Source organism: Miniopterus schreibersii, assembly GCF_964146895.1.
Source record: "Miniopterus schreibersii genome assembly, chromosome: 9".
Lineage (NCBI taxonomy): Eukaryota > Metazoa > Chordata > Mammalia > Chiroptera > Miniopteridae > Miniopterus > Miniopterus schreibersii.
Window position 1 is genome coordinate 49,951,740 of NC_138118.1, and position 22,905 is coordinate 49,974,644.

Below are 22,905 nucleotides of genomic sequence, written 5' to 3' on the forward strand. Positions count from 1 at the left end.
TGGGGCTCTGACACTACATGTTATTTGGACTGTTCAGCTTAACAGCAAACATCCCCTTGCTCAGTTACATATTTCTTCATGTGTATATTTCTTTCTTTCTTAGCTCATCTTTAAAAGTAAATATATTGAGCAGCTACCGTGTGCCAGACACTTTGTGAGATATTTGAAATATATTTTCTCATGTAATTCTCACAAAAACACTGTTAATTTGGAACTATTCTCAAACTACAGATGAGGAATTAAAGAGTCAGCAAGTGGCTGATCTGAGATATAAACTTTTCTGCATTCTTGAAAGTGAGGAACAACAGGGTTTTATCAGTTCTTGAACACAATTATTTGGTAATAAATAATAATCAATGAATTAATTGATTTAGTCTTTATTTTATTGCTATAATTACCCTTTCATAACATATTCCTCAATACTATTGGTTTGAGTTTTACAAATATGATATATAAATAATATAACTGAATTTTATATTCAGCACTTGTTTTATGAGTTCTCATCCAGGGCAATAACACAGCACCATTCCTCTCCAAACTTTAGAAATGTGTGGGTGGTTTTGGTTGTCAATAATTGAGTGGTACTTCTAATTGTGGTTGAGGGTCATGAGCAGTAAATACCCCACAATGGAGAGGAGACTTGCATACAACAAAGGACAATAATCCTTTGGAATAGCACTGATAGAAAAAACTGCACAAAACTCATGGAAATATTTGCACTGAGGCCACCGTCATTGACATCTTAGTCACTGAAAATCATTTTCATGCATTTTCTTATTTTGATAAATTCATTAGTGAGTTATGAAATCAATGTAATGTTTTGTTACCAAGTTGTTTTTTTTTTTTAAAAAAAATAAACATAACAGAAAATAATCAGATTACATTGCATAATGTTAAGAAAAGTATTATGTAAAATTTTGTTGCAGTTATACATTTAGGTACAAATGTCTGTGTACCTACTTTACTTTAAACAGTTATTTCTTTCTGAGAATTGGCATTAAAAAAATTACTTTAAACAGTTATTTCTTTCTGAGAATTGGCATTAAAAAAATTAAAAACAACTTAACCTACACAGTTTGCTTTTTTATTTCATCACAATACAACCTCACTTGGCGACATTAAGCAATTAAGTCTCTCACAGCTTAGTAAAGCAGGCACCAGTTATCTATGCAAGAAACATATATACGCCCAAACAATGACTCAATATTATTGAGAAAATTTTAGTGAGGAGACAAGACTTCATTAAAAATTAGACAATGAAAAAAATGTATATCTATTGATAGATACACACACACTTCAACACAAATGATCCGGGAATTCTGAAAACAGAACCATAAAGATGGACTTGAATAGTTAGGATTTGAGGCAGGTCTTAGATTACTTATATTTTAAAGAAAGTATGGAATTTTAACTGAGCAAAAGGAATTCAGAGGAAGGAAGTTTTTCCATTGTTAAGGGACTGAGTGGGAGAATGTGAGTACACTGTTCAGTGAGTTTTGAAACTTTCTCCCCTTACATTCCTGCTTCCCCTTCTCCCTCCCTTCCTACTCTTTCCTTCTTTCTTCCTGAAAAATTTAACCTGCCTATCTTTTTTTTTTTTTTTTAAACAAATCAGCTCTTTTTAAAGTTTGAAACTTGAAATTTCATAGACAAATACTTGAAAAAACAATTGGATGCTAACATTCAGGTGACTTTCTCTTAATGACAAAAGAGTCTGAAATAGCAGGTGATACAAATTCCTAAAATAATGTAGGAAACAGAAGTGGCCTACTATGTATGCCAAGTGTGGATTTTGTATTTCCAACATCTTCTCAACACATGCTCAAGAGCTTTGCAGTAGCATTAGCATAATATTTTGAGCTTAGTATAGTGTCAGTAATATATTAGTGGAATAAATAGATGTGTGAATGAAATTTACTAAAGAAATTAAATAATTCTTCATTGTATTATTAATATTTTTATTTACATATATAAATCTTTAGAACTCTTTAAGTACAATAAAAAATAGAAAGTAGATTACTATTTCCTTTTTCATCCTCTTAAACTATATTTACTTTTTATTTGTCAGTCAGTGAACATTTCATCTCTGTTTAAACAATTCTACGTGGTGTTATTTGAAACAAATTCATTTTCATGACTGAAGTATACATATGCATTTTACATGTATACAAAATGTGAAATATTTAATTGTTAGTATTAACTTTTGAGTATATAACTATAATATTTCAATTTATATGCATTTTTCTTTATGAAACAATATTTTGGGAATGACATATATGTTCCAGCTGTCAGAATTCCTACATTATGAGACAGTTAAAATTATCTCATAAACTGTTTTCCCAAAACTGCTGCTTCCATAATTCACATGCAATCATTTTAGAACCAACAGCTGAATTGCATTCTAGTTTTTGTGTTTAAAAATATATAGAAAGAAAATGCACCTAGTCCTTAACTATAAGTCTATGATATATCTATGGAATGGAAGAAATGTATGTCTTTGTAAGTAGTGATTAATGAAAAAATTATGAAAATTACAGATGTTTCCATATTTAATTTGTAGGCTTGGAAAATTACTTTAAGAAATAACTATTTTTTATGCACAGGCTTACACAGAATTATAATTATTCTTGCTAGATTTATATCAGAATATTTATCTTCTAAAAAATTTTATATCATGAAAGATGTCCCAAATAAAAATTTATATATGTCTTAGAATCATATGGTATTAATGTAATTTTGCTCAATTATATTATGTTATCTTTGAGATAAGCAAGAAACATTTACAGGACTTTTATTGTGATTTTTAGATTGAATTTTCACCATTTTTCTTTTATTCAGAATATATTACAGAAATTATAGTTCTAAAATTGTATTTTAATTAGCTATAAGCTCCTCACACTCCAGATTCATTTGTAAAAGCCTGCTATGTATGGTTTTGTCTTCCAGAAATTGTTCAGTTGCTGGTGAACAAGGATTCCACGCCACTGTAGCATGTGTGTTCTTTCACGCCTGCCCAGGTCACCCTTTACTAAAAGAGCGGGTCTGCGTGGTTAGATTTGTACCTTACAGACTTTTATGTGGCCCTAGCTGTTTGGACTGGGGATGAGCACTGACTCAAAGAAACTCATCTAACTAGAGGTGAAATGAATAATTTGTTTCTTTGACAGGAATTTAAATCAATTGGTGGTGAACTATGAAATTGAGTGATCATGAACATTGTCAGCTTGCTGCTCCAGCAAGGGAGAACCAAGGGCAAGCTGGGTTATGGGAATGAGATACTATGAATCAGAAAGAAATCAGAAGGAAAACTCTACTGTTGATAACAGACTGAGAGCATCAGAAATGAAAAATCTGCCCAAAAGAGAGAAAGAGGAAACATGTTATTGTTTCCCATGTTTTCTCTATAAGACATGGTTGTATTTCCTGCAGTTCGACTTCAAGTTGATATCATTTAATACCTTTTGATGTTGTTCTGTGTGGGTTTTAGTTGTTTATAAGGAAGGAGATTTTTAAAAAAAAAAAAAATCTTTATTGATTTCAGAGACAGGAATGGAGAAGGAGAGAGAGTTGAAACATCAATAATGAGAGTCATTGACCAGCTGCCTCTTGCACACCCCCAACCGGGGATCAGAGCCCACAACACTGGCATGTGCCCTGACTGGGAATCAAACCTCGATCTCCTGAATCCTAGGTCAGTGCTCAACTGCTGAGCCATGCCTGGCTGGGCTATAGGGAAAGAGCTTTGACACAGATCGAATTGAGCCTGGTCTGTAAATGTAAAGCAGAATTAATCAATTTTTGCCCATTCCCTTATCAACCTGCTTGGGCTGTAATTTATTTTCTGTTTCTCTCTTAGCAAGCTCCTCCTCCTACTTTTTATCCATCTCCTGCAGACAGGAGTTTATAAGGTATTTCAAAAATTTTAGGACTAAAGAAACATTTTACCCTGACTTTGTTTGATACAATAATTCTCTCTTTAGAAACAAATGGTGAGATTGCTAATTGCAGAATAATGTCACTGCTAAGAGGCATAAGCATGACTAATTTCAGATATTTTTAGGCAGAATGCATGTGGAATACTTATTTATTCTTTCTCTAACTAAGAATGATAAAAGCAGATACCTATGTTCTAGTTAATAGTATATGTATTGAGTACATATTATATATAAATCCCACAAATCTCACCAAAACTTGTTATAGTAGGTGATATTTTGATACCAATTTTACTGCCAAGGAAACTGAAACTGTGAAGTCAAGAAATTAAGTAATATTTTGAAAATGTCATTTAATTAGTAAATGATGAAGCTGGGTCTTGAACTCAAGACTTTTAATTCCTACAACAATGTCATCTTTTAAGGAAAATGCTTTTCCCATGGCTGGGTGTGGCTTAGTGGTTGAGCATCGACCTAGGATCCAGGAGATCACAGTTTGATCCCCAGTCCAGGGTGTGCAGAAGGCAGCCAATCAATGACTACTCATCACAGATGTTTCTATCTCTCTCTCCCTCTCCATTCCTCTCTCTGAAATCAATAAAGATATATATTTTTAAAAACCCCTAAACTCCTATGTAGAATGATATTAAATTCATTTGTTTGTTTATTAATCAGAAAAAAGACATAAAAGGAACAAAATCAAACATACTTCATTTATAGTTTTCTCACATGTGTATCTTTTCTCATAATTTCTCTTGAAGAAAAGGAACCTTTAGTATGTTTAATTATAGTTACATATTGTACTTTTATATTTATGTACATGATTATTACATACTATGAAGTGAAGTTAAATAGCCTTTCGACTTAATTTTTGTTATAGTGAAAAGTTTTTTCACCTTTTCAAAGTTTGTACTTTGAAAATTTTCAAAATATTAAACATTGGTCTTTGTTAATTAAAATTTTTTTAAAATTGTGAAATTTTACTCTCAGGTTAAAAAAATGTGCTATGTAGTCCAAGATGTAGCCACTAATTAGATTACTATTAAATGTAAAATAATTTAAATTAAATAAAAATTAATGATCTTCACTCTCACTAACCACACCTCAAGTCCTCAATAGCCACTTGTGACTAGTGGCTAGCATATGGACAGCACAGATATAAAACACTTTCTTCAAAGTGGAAAGTTTTATCAGAAAGCAGTGTGATATAATCTTAGCATTATGATTTAGAGTAGAGCCTGAGGGCCTAATTGGCCCTCCACTTCTTTTTATAAATCAAGTTTTGTTGGAACATAGCTACATCCATTTGTTTACATTTGTTTATGGCTCTTTTCTCACTACATTGCTCCTAAGGCCTAAAATATTTAGCATTTTACCCTTTACAAAAAAAGGTTTAGCAAACTTTGATCTAGAGCCTCTCTTCTAAGCAGTTGATAATTGTCATCATTTTCTGGCTAAAATACTGTTTTTAACATCAGTATTTGTAATCTTTTGCCCTCTTAACTTTTCTCTTCCTTCTCTGTCCTCTCTTCTCTCTTTTACATTATTTCAATCATATGTATTCCTTTACTTGAATCACAAAACTTGAATACAATTCTCTTCAGGAATTTCTTAATAACTTGACAATTAAAAGGATTATGTAGACCTAGATTCCTGACCTTAGCCATGATGACATTACAGTAAAGTCACAGTAATGTTTTTAATAAAAATCACAGAGAATATCATTATCCTGACATCTGGATCTGGGATGTGGAAAGAAAGTAATCTTCCTGATATACAGGACTGGATAAAAAGAAAATTTTCCTAGACATAAAGTCCCATACATATCTTCTTTTGCTTATTTTTTGTAAGAGAAAGTCCATATTTTCCATATTGATGCTTGCTACTTTTTTTCACTTCAGATACATTTAGTTTCTAAAAAATCTCTAAAGACAAGATAAAAAAAATTGTCCACTTATTTCACTCTTATCTGAAAACATTCCGAGGCTCTCCTCAGTTATTTCATGTAATAACATGACAAAAAATTTTCTTTGACTGATTTCATATGGGATAATTTTATCTACAGAAAATGTAATTTATTTGAAAAGATACCCCCTGCTACTATAGGATAATTGCAGTTAAAATTTGAATTCACCTACAATCTTGAGCTATGTAGTAACTGCAAATAAAAATTTACCTATATTTATTAGAGTAATATCAGCCTGATAAGAAAATCAATTAAGCTGTCTCCACAAGTGAATTGCTTTGACTCTTGGTAGATCAAACAGTTTAGCAAATATTTGGTCAGACTTCTTTACTGTGCCCCATTTTATTTATTTTACCCAATAGTTAAAAAATAACTAAGATGTGATAAAATGGGTTATTTTCCTTATCTAATTCTATTAGTGATGATCACACACATCTATGTGGCATTTACATAGCATTGTATAGGGGAGAATTCAGCTCATAGTGTGTCCAGTTCTGCTTCTTGCTAGCTGTGTAATCGCCCACAAGTTACTTAACTTGTTTCCTCAGATTCCTCATCTTATTATACAGGGTTAAAAGTACCTATCTCATGTTATTGTTGGATAATTAAATGAATTAATACCCACAAGACATTTAAACAAGGCCCTAATAGACTCTCATTAAATGTTTGAGAACTCTGTGTTATTTACAAGTGAAAAGATACTGTGTACCAGGGCCAGCCAGGTCTGTCCTTAAATCCCCATCCTGCACCATTAGTCATGTAAAATTTTCTGAGCCTAAATTTCTTCATCTGTAAAATGAATACAGTCATACATAGTTTTAGTAGCTATAGTAAAGGGTAGTGACAAAATATGTAGGATACTTGGCGTATGACATACATTATAAGTGACAGTCTATATTAACATTATTGTGTAAATATGAAGACTCCAAATTAGCTGACTCATTTAGCCAGCCAATAAATATACATTTATAGGCCCATTTCCTCAGTCTCTGAGACCTGTCAGAGACCTGTCATATAAAATCTGTTGGATAAATGTCTAACTAGTGAACTTTGTGCTTGCCTTTCTAGAAAGCCATACTCTTTGTTTTCTCCAATATATGACTTTCATTCCACTGGAGTTAAGCTGAGAATTACAATTTCATAGACCATGAGAACTAGGAAAAGACTAAAATATATGCAAACTAATCTCCTCAATCAAAGATGTGGCCAGTGAGGCCCAAAAGAGTCAAACTATCCCTCCAGAGTGGTAGAGCTATTTGGCTAAATTTATTCCAGGAAGCTGGACTGACCCAACACTTAACATTTAGTTATATATCCATCCCCTTTGTATAATTGTTTATATAACTTCAGAGTTGTTCTCTAGCTACTTACATGTACACAGAATTTTTCTCCAAGTTCTAAGTTTCTCAAAAACAAAGATCTTGGAATCTTCTTCTTTTAGTTTCCTCCAAGCAAACACATTAATATTATAAAAAATGATGAATGTTTGATCAGTGAAAGAATTGTTATAAGTTCCACAGTAGAGTTAAAATTCTAGTATGTAGGGTGTCTTAGTCTTTGCAAGCTGCCAGAACAAAATGCCATAGACTGGGTGGCTGAAACAACAGAAATTAATTTCTCACAGTTCTGGAGCCTGAGGAGTCTAAGATCAGGGTGCCAGCATGGTTGGGTCTTTGAGGGCTCTAATCTTTGGTTTGTAGACGTCCACCTTTTTGCTGTGTCTTCTGGTGGTGGTGATAACCAGCAAGCTCTCAGGTGTCTCTTCTTAAAAGAACACTAATCCCATAACCGGGGTCTGATCCTTAGGACCTTATCTAAACCTAATTGTACCCCAAAAGCAGCGCCTCCAAATCCTACCACATTAGGAGTTAGGGCTCCAACATATGAATTTTGGGGAACACAATTCAGTCAACAGTATAGGGGCAAGGTATCTAATGTAATTTATGTAAACTCTTCCATTCAAACTCATTTCTTTATATATAGACATTTCCAACATTAGCATACAGCAAACACATGGATACATGTACACAACATTAAAAGTTGGCACCATTTCCGTTGTTCATGTTGTTACTCTTTTTCAGAATGCTTTAGACACAGTGATTTGAATGGTGCAACTGCTTTACAAATAACACATCTACTCCTAAAATGATGACATGTTCTGGAAGGTTTTATTGTCTCCCAATCTCCAATTACCACAATTATGAGCCAAGATATATGTCACCCTGAAAACCTGACATGGCCATTTTCACTAAACACTAAGAAAGATATAAATTTGAAGCTTTTAAAATTACTAAGTAATGTGTGAAATAGATTTTCTCAGTACTTTCCTTAGTCGTACACTCTCTCTGACCTTATGAGTGATTGCCATTTCTTGGAATCACAAATACATTAAGGCTCAGGTTTATGTGGGTTAGAATCCAGAGACAAGGGGGGCCAGAACCAAGGTTAAAGTAATGGAATGAACTAATTCTAGGGTTTTCTGTCCATATGTTAATGGGCAATTTAAAAAATCAATGACTCTACATTGTAACAGATTCATATTAATTGTACCACAAAGACCATGTCAAAGAGACCTCAACAACAAAAAAATCTTACTTTTAGTCAGTCATTATTAATAATAGGTTGCTCATTTACATTGGGTTAGAAAAATGATTGAGAATACTTCAGCCTATTCTCTTGTAGTTTACATCATGTATTCTCAATGACATGCACATAATATTTGCTTAAATTAAGGTTATACACAATATATTCTTTTTTTAAAATTTATTGATTCTAAAAAGAGAGGAAGAGAGAGGGGGAGAGAGGGAAAAAAACATTGATTGGCTATGTGTTGCATGCACCCTAAGTGGGCATCAAACCCACAACCAGGGTATGTGCCCTTACCAGGAATCACACTGCCACCTTTTGGTGTACAGGATGATGCTCCAATCAACTGAGCCACACTGGCCAGGGCTCCCATAAGTTAGTCTTCATTTCAGTTAGTTTATTATTTATTTCTGACTGGTTCTTTTTATGCTCATTTTTTTATGATGTCGATGTTCTCTCTAAGTTAATCTAGTCTTCCCTCAAGTTCATTGAGCATCCTTATAACCAGTGTTTTGAACTCTGCATCTAGTAAATTGCTTGTCTCCATTTTGTTTAACTCTTTTTCTAAAGTTTTGTTCTATTATTTCATTTGGGACATCTTTATACACTTAATATATTCTTTTTTAAAAATGTATTTATTGATTCTAAAAAGGGAGGAAGAGAGAGGGGGAGAGAGAGGCTGCCTCCCTGTGTTTGTTTTTATGTATTAGGTAGAGCTGGCATGTCTTGAAGGCTTGTAGAGTGGCCTAATGTAGTAGGTATCCTATAGGGTCCAGCGGCACAGCCTCTCCATTCATGGAGCTGGGCACTCCAGGTGCCACCTCCCATGTGGGTAGTGTTTACTCTCCTACTGTAAGTTAAGCCTTGATTGCTGTTGGCACCTCAACAGGAGTGATTTACTCCCAGATCAATTGACTGCAAGGACTGGCTGCAACCACCATGGAGGATCAGCTGTGAAGGGGCCAACCCAACGGAGCAAGACTTACCTCAGCAGGGTTCTGGTGCCTGCTGAGTCTGCCCCTTGAGTGTGTCACTTGTGGAAATTTTGGGTAGTGGTGTGAAGCTGTCCTTAAGGTTCACTGGTTCTGGGGCTTCCCAGGAAGTGCAGGCCAAGGTCAGCCACTGCCTTTGTTCTGTCCAGGGGCCACCTGGCATGACTACAGTGATCTGCAGATGGCTGCTATTTGTGCTGGGCTTGGAGATGCCCAGGAGAGGCCAAGCTGCAAACCAAGGCCAGCTGCCACTAGTGCTGGGCCTGGGCCACTTAGCGAGTGGTACAAGAATGCCAGGGCCATATGCTGCTTGTTTGAGAGAATTTAGGAAAATCTGAAGCATGAGCCAAGACAGGCCATTCCTATGAAAAAAAACAACAACACTGGAAACAGCTTGGTGGGCCAGAAAATTGTCTGGGGGGAGGTCTCAGAATTGCCATGGCAGGGTGTACAATGATTGCCAGGTTGATGGAGACTCAGTAATGGTGCCTGCCTGCCAGTTCTGTGTGGGGCCAGCTCAGAAAAGGAACAGTGGCTTCTGCCAGCACTTCTGTCCTGGAGAAAGACATCCCTTTAGCTCTTGCCCTTATGCCAGACACTTCAGTTCCTCCCTGAGTGTTCCAGGTTCCTTTCAAGCTGCTACATCAGCACTAAAACTCAGAGGGAGTGGGTCTCAGTAAGTCCATGTTTGGGCCCTTTTAAAGGAAGCCCTGGGACTCCAACAGCCTTCTCTCTCACTCAGCCACAATCCCCATTGGTTTTTACAGCGAGCAGTTATGGAGACTTCTCCCTGGCACTGGAATCCTGGGCTGGGGGGCCTGGTGTGGGCCTGGGACCCCTCACTTCTTAGGGGAGACCTCATGTAGCCAAGATTTTCCTCCTGATTTTTATTCTTCACATGCCTGTGTAGGATCAACTCGTTATGAATCCCACAGCTTTTTCTTTTTTAATTTATTGATTTGGGAGAGAGAGGGAGAGACAGAGAGAGAGAGAAAATGTACCCTGGCTTAAACCCACAACCTTGGCTAATGACATATTGAGACAAAACTAGAACCAACTGAGCTACCTGGGCAGGGCTTGGATGTGGCTTTTTTATATTCTTATTTGTAGGACTTCATTTCAGCTAGATTTCAAGCAGTTCTAAATGACAGTTTTTCTGTAATTTGGTTATATTTTTTATGTGATTTGGGGAGGATAAGAATACCCAAGTGGCCCAGCTGGGTGTGGCTCAGCGGTTGAGTGTCAACCTAGGATCCAGGTGATCAGGGTTCGATTCCCGGTCAGGGCACATGCCTGGGTTGCGGGCCAGATCCCCAGTTGGGGGCATGCAGGAGGCAGCCAATCAATGACTCTCTCATCATTGATGTTTCTATCTCTCTCTCTCCCTCTCTTTTCCTCTCTCTGAAATCAATAAAGATATATATTTAAAAAAAAAGAAAAGAATACCCAAGTGATATTAATTTCAAACAGTGAAACTACCTTTGGTCAAGTTAACAGAAAAATTATTGGAAGCAAGGTGTGGGTAGGTGGGTGGGAAGAGCTTAACCAAATAATTTATATGCATTTATGCCTAATCCATGGACACAGACAATAGTTGGGTGAAGGCCTTGGGGGACAGAGTAGAAGGGGTCAATGAGGAAAAAAGGGGACATGTGTAATGCTTTCAACAATAAGGATAAATTTTTAAAAAATATTGGAATGGTACCTGGTACCTTCCAGAACTAGCAGATAGGTTGGTGAACTGGGCTGAAAAAACAAATAGCAGGATGAAAGGGAAACCAGATGGCCAAGAACACAGCCACTACTGCCTCCTGCACTCAGCCTGGTTAGACAACTGCCTCCAGTGCCAGGACCACTGGACATGTCCTGCTGAACTGTTGGAATTCAGTGCAGCTGCCTCTGTGGTCATTGGACTCTGGCTATTTTTAATGCCACCACAATGTTCCAGAGGATTTGTAAACTATCAGTTAGTACACAAGTGCCATCTAGGGCAGGCAGATCTGACTGGTAGAGCAGAGATCCCAGCTCAGGCTGAGTCACATGCCTGTATTTGAGCTGCCAAGGGCTTATGAGAACACACATCTGGCCCTTTCAGTTTCAGAAGAAAGACTTTACCAGATCTCACAAAGCATCAGACTGCCTAACCAAAGGAAAACCATTTCAAAGCTAACTAGCTCAAAAGCAAGCAACATGTCTTTCACTGTTTGCTTGTGGTTGATTTTGATTTCTACCTGGATTGTTACTCTAATTTTTGGCCAAATAGAAACTTTAATTATATTTTTCCCAAAATAAATGATCAAACTCTTCTGAACTGTTTATAGCTCCACCTGAATTTCTTAAGCATTGTTGATGGTCTTTATTACCAATAATTTGCAAAATTTGCTTCTTAAACATTCCAAGGTTTCATCTCAGCTTCTTACTTAGCTTTGGTTCTTTATCAATAATAAAGAGTTGAATTACAGCAATATAATGTCTTCTTCATAAGATGATTTTAATATCATTGGATTTAATTAAAATTGTGATGAAGAACTAATCTAATATCTGATTATAGAAAGGCTCTCTATTACTAGGTGTTAGGTATGGTATTTAGTTCTTATGAGTGAATACTGACTAAGGATGTGTTAGTGGTGCACAGACAGAAGAAAATTGCCATTTGTCCTCAGATCTAATTCTCTCCTCTCTACAGTATTAGTACTAGCATATCAGTGAATGTTACACATAATTATTTTCCTTGATCAGTTTCCTAGATAATTGTCTCTAAGTAACTAAATGCATTTGTTCAGCTGTTAATACAGGCACACAAAACACACACACACAGCAGCTAGTTCAACCACACTGTTCATCTGTTAGCTTTAAGCAGAGCTATGTGCAGGTAAACTATAAGCAGTAATAGGCCTGAACTCACCATTTCACAAAAAAAAAAAAAGACAAATTTTATGAATATGAATTATGCATCTGAATGTTAACCCTTAAATAAATTTCTATGCTTTCTCTGTAGTATATATATCAAGATAATGTGCTGACACCCTGACTTAAGACCTAAAAACATTGCAAATTCCTGAGGTAAAAGCTACTCAGAGGATATGATTCTTATCAAACACACCAATGTAGTTTTAAATTTATAAATACAGCTCTATTATTCAACCTCAATAAGAGAAACTATCAAATGTATAATATATCCAAATAGTCTGATTTACCAATGTTTGTTGATCAAGCATGTCATTATTAGTAGAAAAGTAACCTATTGAGTAAATAAAAAAGGTTGAATTTATAAGCATTAACAATTGGTAAGCAAAGGAAAAATTTTAAATAAGATAAATATAAATTGGACCCCCCTGAACCAAACCCCCTGAGTGTTCCTCCCTAAAGATAACATCTAGGCCTCAGGTGTATTTCAGCTCCAGGCCCAGATAAGCAGCAAAACCAGAGGAGTGACACTGTAACAGCCTCAGGACCAGATACATTGACTAATGACCTCCTGCTTTGGCACCAACTTATCACTGGAGACCAAGACCCTGAAGAGCACACCTGGAAAGCTGATGAATATTCTATTGAGACCCTCCCCTGAGACCTCCCCTAAGATTTCCACCTGCAAGAAAGAGATAAATATGCTCAGGACAAAGGACTCCAGGAGTCCTTTCCTCCCAACCCCCAGGGAACACACCAGCACCATTTCCTTCTCCCCACAGAGGGGATCTCATGAGACTTGCAACCAGAGGACAATAAATTCTTGCTTTCTTTCTATACTTTATCTCTTGATTGAAATCTTTCCCTCAAGAAGACAAGAACTGAAGTCTCCTCATCATCTCCCTGGTAACAAAAACAGAATAATCTGGACAGAATAAAATGAGATTATGTAAGTAAATTATGATATAATTATATGGGAAATTCCTTTAACATCATGAAAAATTATGTTTTAAATGTCAGTTTTATTGACTACATATCACTAAGCCTGACCCATCAATCTCATATCTTCTGCCCACTCCTAGGAAACAGTGGTAGGCTCACTTGTTTGTTTGCAGGAAATGTAAAATCTCAGAAAACTTTGCAATTTTTACAGTTTTTCAGAATATTTCTGGTACTATCCCTTTGTCCAGAACTTAGACAAATAGCACAGCTAGCCCCAAAGGAAGCCTGGGAAATGTTATCATTTAGCTTAGCACTAAAACTGGTGTACAATATTGTTACCAGGAACAGGGAATAATAGATTTCAGGGTAGGATACAAAAACTCACTGCCATAGCCAAACAAAGTTTGTTTACAACTTATCTTTATGTGAAACATACTAATCAACAAACAGAAATAAGTCACACATTAAAGAATTTATAACAAATTTTTATAGAGATGATCTCTGGTAAAGTGCTGCTCTACACAGCAAAGTACCAAAACCTAGGTGACTTAAGAAACAGTAATTTATTGACTCATAGTTCTGGAGTCTAGAAGTCTGAGATAAAAAGTGTCAGTAAGGTTGATTCCTTCTGAGAGCTGTGAGAGACAGCTAGGTTCCAGCCCTTTCCCCTTTGCATTTAGAAAGCCATCTTCTTCCTGTGCCTGTTCACATGGTGTTCTTTCTCCCTGTGTGCATGCCCGTTCAAATTCCTTTGTTATACAGACACCAGTAATATTGAATGAGGACCCACTGTAATGTCTTCTCACCTTAAGGAAATACATCTGCAGCAAATTTATTTCCAAGTAAGGTCACAGTCTGAGGTACTGGTACTTATGGCTTCAACACTGAATTTTGGGGGCCCGAACTTAACCCATAACAGAAAGTATAATGATTTTCTGCTTTTTTTAAAACTTTTTTCTTTCCAAGTATTATTATATTGACTTTAAAAATTATTTTGGTAATTTTAAAAAGATACTTTTTTTTTCTAAACAAAAGTTGAAAATGTTTTGTGTATTATGTTTATACAATCTTTTTAATAATCTCAATATGTGGTTCAACGTCACCTCCATATTTTTTGATCTGCGAAAATGTTGTTTAGTAGATGAATCTATAGATGACTGACTTCAGATTTGCCAAAACAGTTTGCTACACCTCTCTCCCAGCACATATTTAGAATGTGTTTTGTTTTGCTTTGCCTGTTTATTGAAATCATTGGGGCTACACATATTCACAAAATTATTTCAAATACATATATTTAGTTCCTGTACTGTATCTTTCAATAGGAGTGGCATCACATCTGGGACATTTAAACCATGCATTATATTTCTGACTTCAGTGCTGAATTGGTGGGAAATCATATCAACTATGCTTCATTCCAAGTGATACAGAGACACTGAGTGGGAGTTTGTGAGTGATGACTCTTGGAGTAGAATGTGAAGGTAATTGTAACAGTTTGACATACAGGGACAGAGTGACTGCTTCAGGCATGAGGACATAGGGAACAAACCAAGATAAAAGGAAAACTTGGAAACAAAGACCGCATTCTGAACCAGTTATTTTCAAACACTTTAGCCTGGAAGAGAACTTGTTAATGAATAACCACTATTGAATAGCTGCTATGAAAGCAAACAGAGAGCTATTCTACTGTTAGTTTCATTTTCATGCAAAGGTTACTCATTTGTTCCTGAAAACTCAAATATCCCATATTGCCCAGAAGTATAGGGTGGGGAGGAATGCTTAGGTAACCAACTTAGACTAAAAGAAGAGGTAGAAAACAGGATTAACGAAGAAAGAAAATGTGACTGCAAATGAAGGAGTCTAAAGCCAAGAAAATGGAAAGAATGTAGGAGATGCAAGCCCACATTTGATATGTGAAAATGTGTGGTTCATTTTACCAACACCAAAATAAAACTTGAGAGCTAATATGTTAGTCAAGGTCATGGAAAGTGGATCATTATATTCTTAGAAGTATTACTTTCATGTAGCAAAAATTGTAATTTTAAATTCCTGTAATCATAAAAGACTAGAACTTTATGCAAGTATTATTATTCTTTGTTTAACATAATATGATGAGAATCTTATACATTTAAGATTTTCAGTTTCATCTTTACAATTGGATACTGTATTTATTGGACTATTTCTTATTTTTTTATTTGAAAACAAATTCTAATTCTATATTTTTCAGTAGAACAGTTGTCATAAGTCTGATTTAATTTCTTATCCTTCAGTCAGTCTCTTGGTTTCTTTGATGCTTCCTACAATATCTTCTAATCATAACCACACCCTCCCCTAAGAGGCCACCCAGAAATAAATCACAGGATTCCACAAGATATGTCATTTTAGTTAATATCGTGCTTGATAAGTAAATTACAATTAACAGTGACATTCATTAAAAGTTAATATTTTAATCCTTTTTATTAGGTTTTCCCTCAACGAATGAGTCCATATCAGTTTTCTAATGGCTCCTCTTAAATTTCAAATAAAAGTCAAATTCCAATAGACACTTCGGCCTCAGAGGTTCTTGTATGGAACTATACATATACAATACGACTTATATTTAAAATATTGAGTACATTGGATGTTATATAGGCAAGGATTTACTTTCTCTTGGCTTCTAAGAAGGATAACTCACACAGATTCTGACTGTGCCCTGCATAGTGTAGTCTAATTGTCAATTTGAACACACTGTTCGATGTTAATAACTCAGCCAGGAGGAATTTATCATTTTCCAAGTCTTACAACAAGTGCATTTGAGAAAAGAAAACATTTAAAATTAAGTCTCATGAATAATAATTTCAGTCCACATAATGTGCTTTAGCCCAGGCTCAATGGTTCAGTGTTGACCTATGAACCAGGAGGTCAGGGTTCAATTCCCTGTCAGAGCACATGCCAGGGTTTTGGGCTCAATCCTCTGTAGGCAGCCAGTCAATGATTCTCATCATTGATGTTTTTATCTCTCTTTCTCTTTCCCTTCCTCTCTCTGAAATCAATAAAAACATATTTTAAATAATGTGCTTTACTCATGAAAAAAAAAACAGGAAAAAGTAACAATTAAAAAAATCCTAAAGAAATGAAATGTTCTGATGTAATAAATGAAAACTGTTAGGAAGTATATCACTTCTACATTTTTCTCCTCAACTTCTTCTCCCCTTTTTATTTGAACAAAAGTATACCTTGCATATCTGATACCTACATTTTTAAATATCCTATTTATTTCTATAACAAAACTATAATTCAGTAATGACTTTGCGACAATTACTAACAATCATTATTGTAAGTCATTCTTTAATTTTAAATCAAACAACAAATTAAAGAACAAATTTCAGCTTTAAATATATTATTCAAATTCAATAAAATATTTATTGTATTATTTAAAATATGTACTTTAATGCCATTCCCAAAACACATTACCTGTTTAATGGTCACAATCTATTTCACTTTTAAAATATTAAATGTAAGTAAAAACTCTAACTGGCCTCATAGAATGGTAGAATTAAAGTTACTCAAGTTATTTCTTTATTCTTACAGTCACTGTGCTTTCACCATTTAGTTTGAATCTACTGTTTAAATACAATACTACATAATACAATGGGAAATAGAGATAAGTGCTATACCCAGAACTTAAATGATTCTGAACCATTAGGAACTTAGTATAGGAACATGCCACTGAGTCTGTGTGTATGTGTGTGTGCGTATTGAAGGATACAAATATATGAGGTAGTTTAAAAACACCAGGAAGAATCTCAGAGTTACTTTTTCAATAAAAATTATTTGTATTCTCATGTGGTATGAAACATTTACACTTAAAGAGACCACTTGATTTGCTATGATTTCATTTTTTTCAGATCTTTCCAACATAAAAAACACAGACATAAAAATTTTTTCTCTTCAACCCTGAAAAAACAATATACCGAATTTGTATTAGGTTAGATGCAAAATTGGATCAGAGGAAGCTAATCCATGAGAAATGTGTCTCCTCCCCCTATTTTTCCCTTCCTTTAAAACCAAGAGATGCGTAAAATTTAACCATGCTTGCTTTGGGTAACAACCAGCATGGGGTTGAAATGCATTGAGTCTGCTTTCTAAGGAAGTACAATACTTCACGTTTTTAATGCATCACTGAACAGAGGTCAAATAGAGTAGTTCTAACATAATACACACATCAAACTATTCACATTAAAGTAACTCAATATACCCTGTGTATATTTCCCCTGCAATAACAAGTGGGTTATCAATCTCTCAGCCAACTTAAGCCCAGCTGAAGACTTATGGTATTATACTTCCCAACACTTTCCTGCTTGGTTTTCATAAATTATCTCTAACATGCAATCACTTGGAAATTTAAAAAAAAATTAAGGTATTTATTTTTGATTGTGAGATTAATCTAAAATGATTTTTATTCCTTATTGAGAATTTTGAGAAGCTAAATAAACTAACAAAAATGATGTTGTTGTTTTTTTACCAACAGAAGAGTTATAATTATCTATTTAGGTTTTTTTAAAATTTTTGTAGTTATTTAACTAAATTAACAGCTGAGACAATCACCTTGAAGAGAAATAATTAGTGCCAGATAGTAGAGTTTACATAATCCTTAAATTTAAAAAAATTAATTGTACAAGAACAAATATGATAATTAGAAATTCTATAATTGAGAAAGTAGACATTGAACTTAATGTGGATGATAAATAACCTAATATAGATATACTAACTCCCTCAACTTAGCATATTTTTCTTGCTGTTTAGTACTTGTTTTTGAAAGTTTTCACACACACACATTTTAAGTAACAAAGAGCAACAATGACATCTTATTTTAACCAAAAGTTGGCTTATTTGAACAATTCTTTAATTATATAGTTATATGATCATATTTTCATAGAGCAGAGTGAAGTTTTAGGTTTAGGGGATTTTTATTCCATGTTTCTTTAAAAAAGAAATTAAGCATTTACCATATGTACATATATTTTTACTTTAAAAATATTTCCACAAGGCATTTATTATTTATTAAATATTTGAGCATTATGCATATTTGGGGGATTTTATATAAATTTCCTGGTTTAAAGAGTTTATAAATCTAGGAGAAAATATATGTATTGTTGGACAAAGTGTTTATTTCTGTCCGAGGTGGCATTAGGAAGCATGCAATTTGGACAACTTACAAACTTACATCCTCAACCAGTGAGGTATGGCTCAGATTGTTTCGACATGTTCTTCTGAAGATTCATAGTGGAGACCTGACCTATGCCCCTGCAACTAATAGAAGTAATGCTCTCTCCCTACAGAAGGGTCCCCTCTCAGAGCAGGTGACTCGTCTTCCATGGCTGTCTAGGCTGGGACTTGGGAATCGAAAGCCAGTGTGCAAAACACAGAGCCCCAGGTCGCTTTGTAAAAGATGAAGTTACAGATTCATCAGAGAGGACAGAACTAGGATTTATTGTTTTGTTTATTTGGGGTGGAGAAAAAAAAAAAAAATATATATATATATATACACACACACAGATGTATATGTGCTTCTTGGAAATATAAATTTATATTCTCAATATTATCACACTATCTCCTCATACTTTTTGTTTGTCTGTTTGTTCTTTGTTGTTGTTAATCTTCACCTGAAGGTATTTTTTCTATTGATGTTTAGAGAGAGTGGAAGGGGGGTGGAGAGGGAGAAAGAGAGGAGAGAGAAACACGTATGCAATCTACGTGGGAAACACATGGATTGGTTGCTTACTGCATGCGCCCCAACTGGAGTTGGGGTGAAACCCGATATGTGCAACCCGATATGTGCCCTTGAGCAGGAATCAAGCACGTGACCCTTCAGTCTGCGGCTGACGCTCCAACCACTGAGCCACACCAGCCAGGGCTCATCCTGTTTTTACAGCAGAATGGAAATTCTGGTTAGATATATAATAACTAGTGAATGCAAGATGACAGGGCTTTGATTTTTTAAAAGGATGTTGGTAAAATGTCTCAGAGAAGGAATAGCCAGAAGCTCCATCTTAGTATAAAACTAATTCTATTAGAGAAAAAATATGTTTTTTGAAAACCTATAAGTGAACTAAATGTTCAGTAGTGGGATATCAAATAAAGCATCTTCATGTTTTAGATAAAAATTTACTGAAATGGAAAAATATGATATAAGAAGTGGAAAATGCACACTGATGGATTTTATGATGTCTATCAACATAAGATAATTATAACAAAAATTTTAAATTGTGATATATTTAACATCTAACATAATACGGTATTTATTAAAACTTGATCAAATGTATTCATGTTATTAATTTATTACATGTCTTTTAAATTATTCCAGTTAAAGAACAATTAATATAGAAGTATGTATTATATAAATATTGTGTCCTTTACAACAAAAATAACTCATTTTCAGAAGTGAGTTGTCTAAGATCATAGGACCAGTAAGTAGTAGGGCTGGAATTGGAACCCAGTTATTATTGCTCCAGAGTCTGTTATCTTAACACAATATCTCATTAAGAAGTGTAGTCATTTAAAACACACATATATGTGCATGTATATATTTATGTGTATACATATAATTTACACTTTTGTCAGTTTTTAAAGATTTATGTGTTTTTTAATCATTTGAAAAATAGACGTACCAAAAGTTTCTTTTTTGTTGTTCTTGTTGTAGTTTTCTAAGCTTTAACCTATTATAGCTTGGTATAACCACCATGAAAGACAGGATATAGGACAATTCTATTACCCAATTCCCTCTTAATGTCCTTTATAGTCAAACACTCTCCCCATTCCAAACCCCTGGCAACCACTAAGTTTTCTCTAGCTCTACAGAGGGCAATTATGATTGTTGCTGCTACTTTCACTCAGGTTTTTGTGTAACAAACCTTTTCATTTTTCTAGGACAAGATTTCTCAACTACAGCACTATTGATACCTTCTGCTAGATAATTCTTTATTATAAGGGACTGTCCTGGGCATTGTAGGATGTTTTGTGGCATTCCTGGCCTCTACCAACTAGATGCCGGTAGCACCCACAGATGTGAAAAGCAAAAATGTCTCAAGACTGTAATACATGCCCTCTGGGTATAAAGTCAGTCACCAATAAGAACCATTTTTTTTAGGATTAATACCTAAAAGCAATTGCTGAGTCTCGTGAATGTATATTTAACTTAAAAAAAAAAAAAGGTACTGTGATATTACAAGGTAGTTGTATCAATTCACATTCCCACCAGCAAAATGCATCTTCAGCAGCATGTCATTATTAATTTTTTTCTGTTTGTTTCACTTTAAAAGAAGATTAGTCATTCCAATTGGTGTGCAGCGGTACCTCATTATGCTTTATAATTTGCAATTCCCTAGTAACTATTTCTGTTGGTTATCTTTTCTATGTGTATACGTACCTGCCATCTGTATGTCTTCCTTGTAAAGTGTATGTTTAGGTCTTTCACCCACTGAATTTTAAGTTTATTATTGTTCAGTTCATATATTCTAGTACAAGTCCTTTGCCAGATATTTGGTTTGGAAATTTTAGTCCCAGTATGTAGCTAGTTATTAAAATCTTTTGCATGGAAAATATTTTAATTATTAATTATGTACAGTTTACCAATTATTTCTTTGTCAAATCATGCTCTTAGTGTCTCATTTAGGAACTCTTTGCCTCATTTAAGGTTATAAAGATGACTCCAATGTTTCCTTCTAAGAATTTTATAGTGTTATGCTTTATATTGAAGCTTTCAATCCACCCTGAAGGAGAACTTTTGTACTGAATGGGCTTTAGGCTTAGGGTCATTTGTTTGCATGTATTCAGGTGGATGCTCAATTGTTTCAGCACCACTTGTAGGGAAAAAGTTTCCTCTCCATTGAATTATCTATGCTCCTTGGGAGAAATCAATTTCTTCTATTTATGTGGGTCTAATTCAGTGTTACCTGCTCTGTTCCTTCTGTCTGCATTTCAGCTGGCATAACTTAAATTTTAATTGTGAATCCTTTAACCATGATTCTACTATTTCAATCAATCCTTAAAACAATTCTGGAGAAAGATAGTGTGCACCCTACCTTGTAGATGAGATTAATACTTAGAGAAGTTATATAAATTGTTAAATTGTAAGCAGTATAAACCAGGTGCAAAACAGATTCTTAACTTGTGTTCTTGCCACTAGGCCAGGTTGCCAACATTTGGAATAAATAATTGTACATTTCTTTTTATATTAAATTTTTATTTCTATAGTTGAAAATTAAAAATAGTGGAAAATACAAAGTAGCTTCAAAACTGAGGAAACATCAGAAAGGAACATCTTTGGAATTGAGAAAAAGCAACATCAAAATTTATCTTTTGTGACAGCATATTAATTGGCTGATTTATGTGAAAGAGCTTTAGATTTTTTTTTTCTTAAGCACCATCTGATTGGAGCTCCTTCTTTCCCCCTGAAGGCTTCTTGAATCAATGATCAAATCCCAAGAGCTTGGTCCCACAACAACATAGCCTTTCCTAAACTTGTGCTTTGGTCTGTAATACCAGCCATTGAATTTCAGCCACTCAGATGATCTGTAATGGGCAGAAGAAAGAACAAAGCATAGTGACTACATGATCCATTGTTCTGGTCTCCAAATATGGTGGAATCCTCTCAGGCTGGGAAGACCACCAAGGAACTGATGCTGGTAAACTCTCAGACCATCAGTACTTAACTTGTCACTCTCCTTTGAAAATTAGACTTTTAGAGGGGGTGCAAAATATTTATTTCATATTTAAAGATCTCTGGTACCTTGACTGAAGCTTTTAAAAAACTATGAGCAAGTAGGAAAACAGATTGTGAAGTTAGTAATATCTTGAAATGGTATTTAAGAGTATAATTAGAAAAGCTGCAATACTTGTATAAAATAACAGTAAAATCTGTAATTATTTAGAATGGAAATTAATCAAGCACCGACTGATAATTTTTATTTTGTTTCATATAGACTGAGCACAAGATTTTTAAGCATTTTACATATTTTCATGAGGCTCATGAAAAACATCAACAGTGATTCCGAGCTATTAGCTTGGTTTACAACACATCAATCTTTCTTTATCTGACCTGTGTTATTTATGTTTCTACTTTGGTACATTTTTTTTTTTTTAATCCTCACCTGAGGGCATTTTCATTTACTCTTAGAGAGAGGGGAAGGGAAAGAGAGAGCTAGAGAGAGAAAGAGGAACATGGGTGTGAGAGAGAACTGTCAATTGGCTGCCTCCCCGTGAGAGCAGGGCAATAAACCTGCAACCTAGGTATGTGCCTTGGCCAAGAATCAAACCTGTAACCTTTCTGTTTGCTATGACACTCCCACCAACTAAGCCACACTGACCATGGCCATTTTTCTGTTCTTAGCTATTACTTTTTTTTTTTAAAGAAGAATGAAACAGGATTGTCTCATTTGTTGAGGCTTTTGTTCTTAATTACAGCATTCAACATGCAAATTACACTCCTTCTTGATACATGCCACTTTTCTGTGATATTTAATCCAGACAGAGTTTTCCCTGAGCAGCCTTTATCTATGTGTCTGCCTCCAAAAACCTTTCTCCCCTTTTATAATGATCTGTA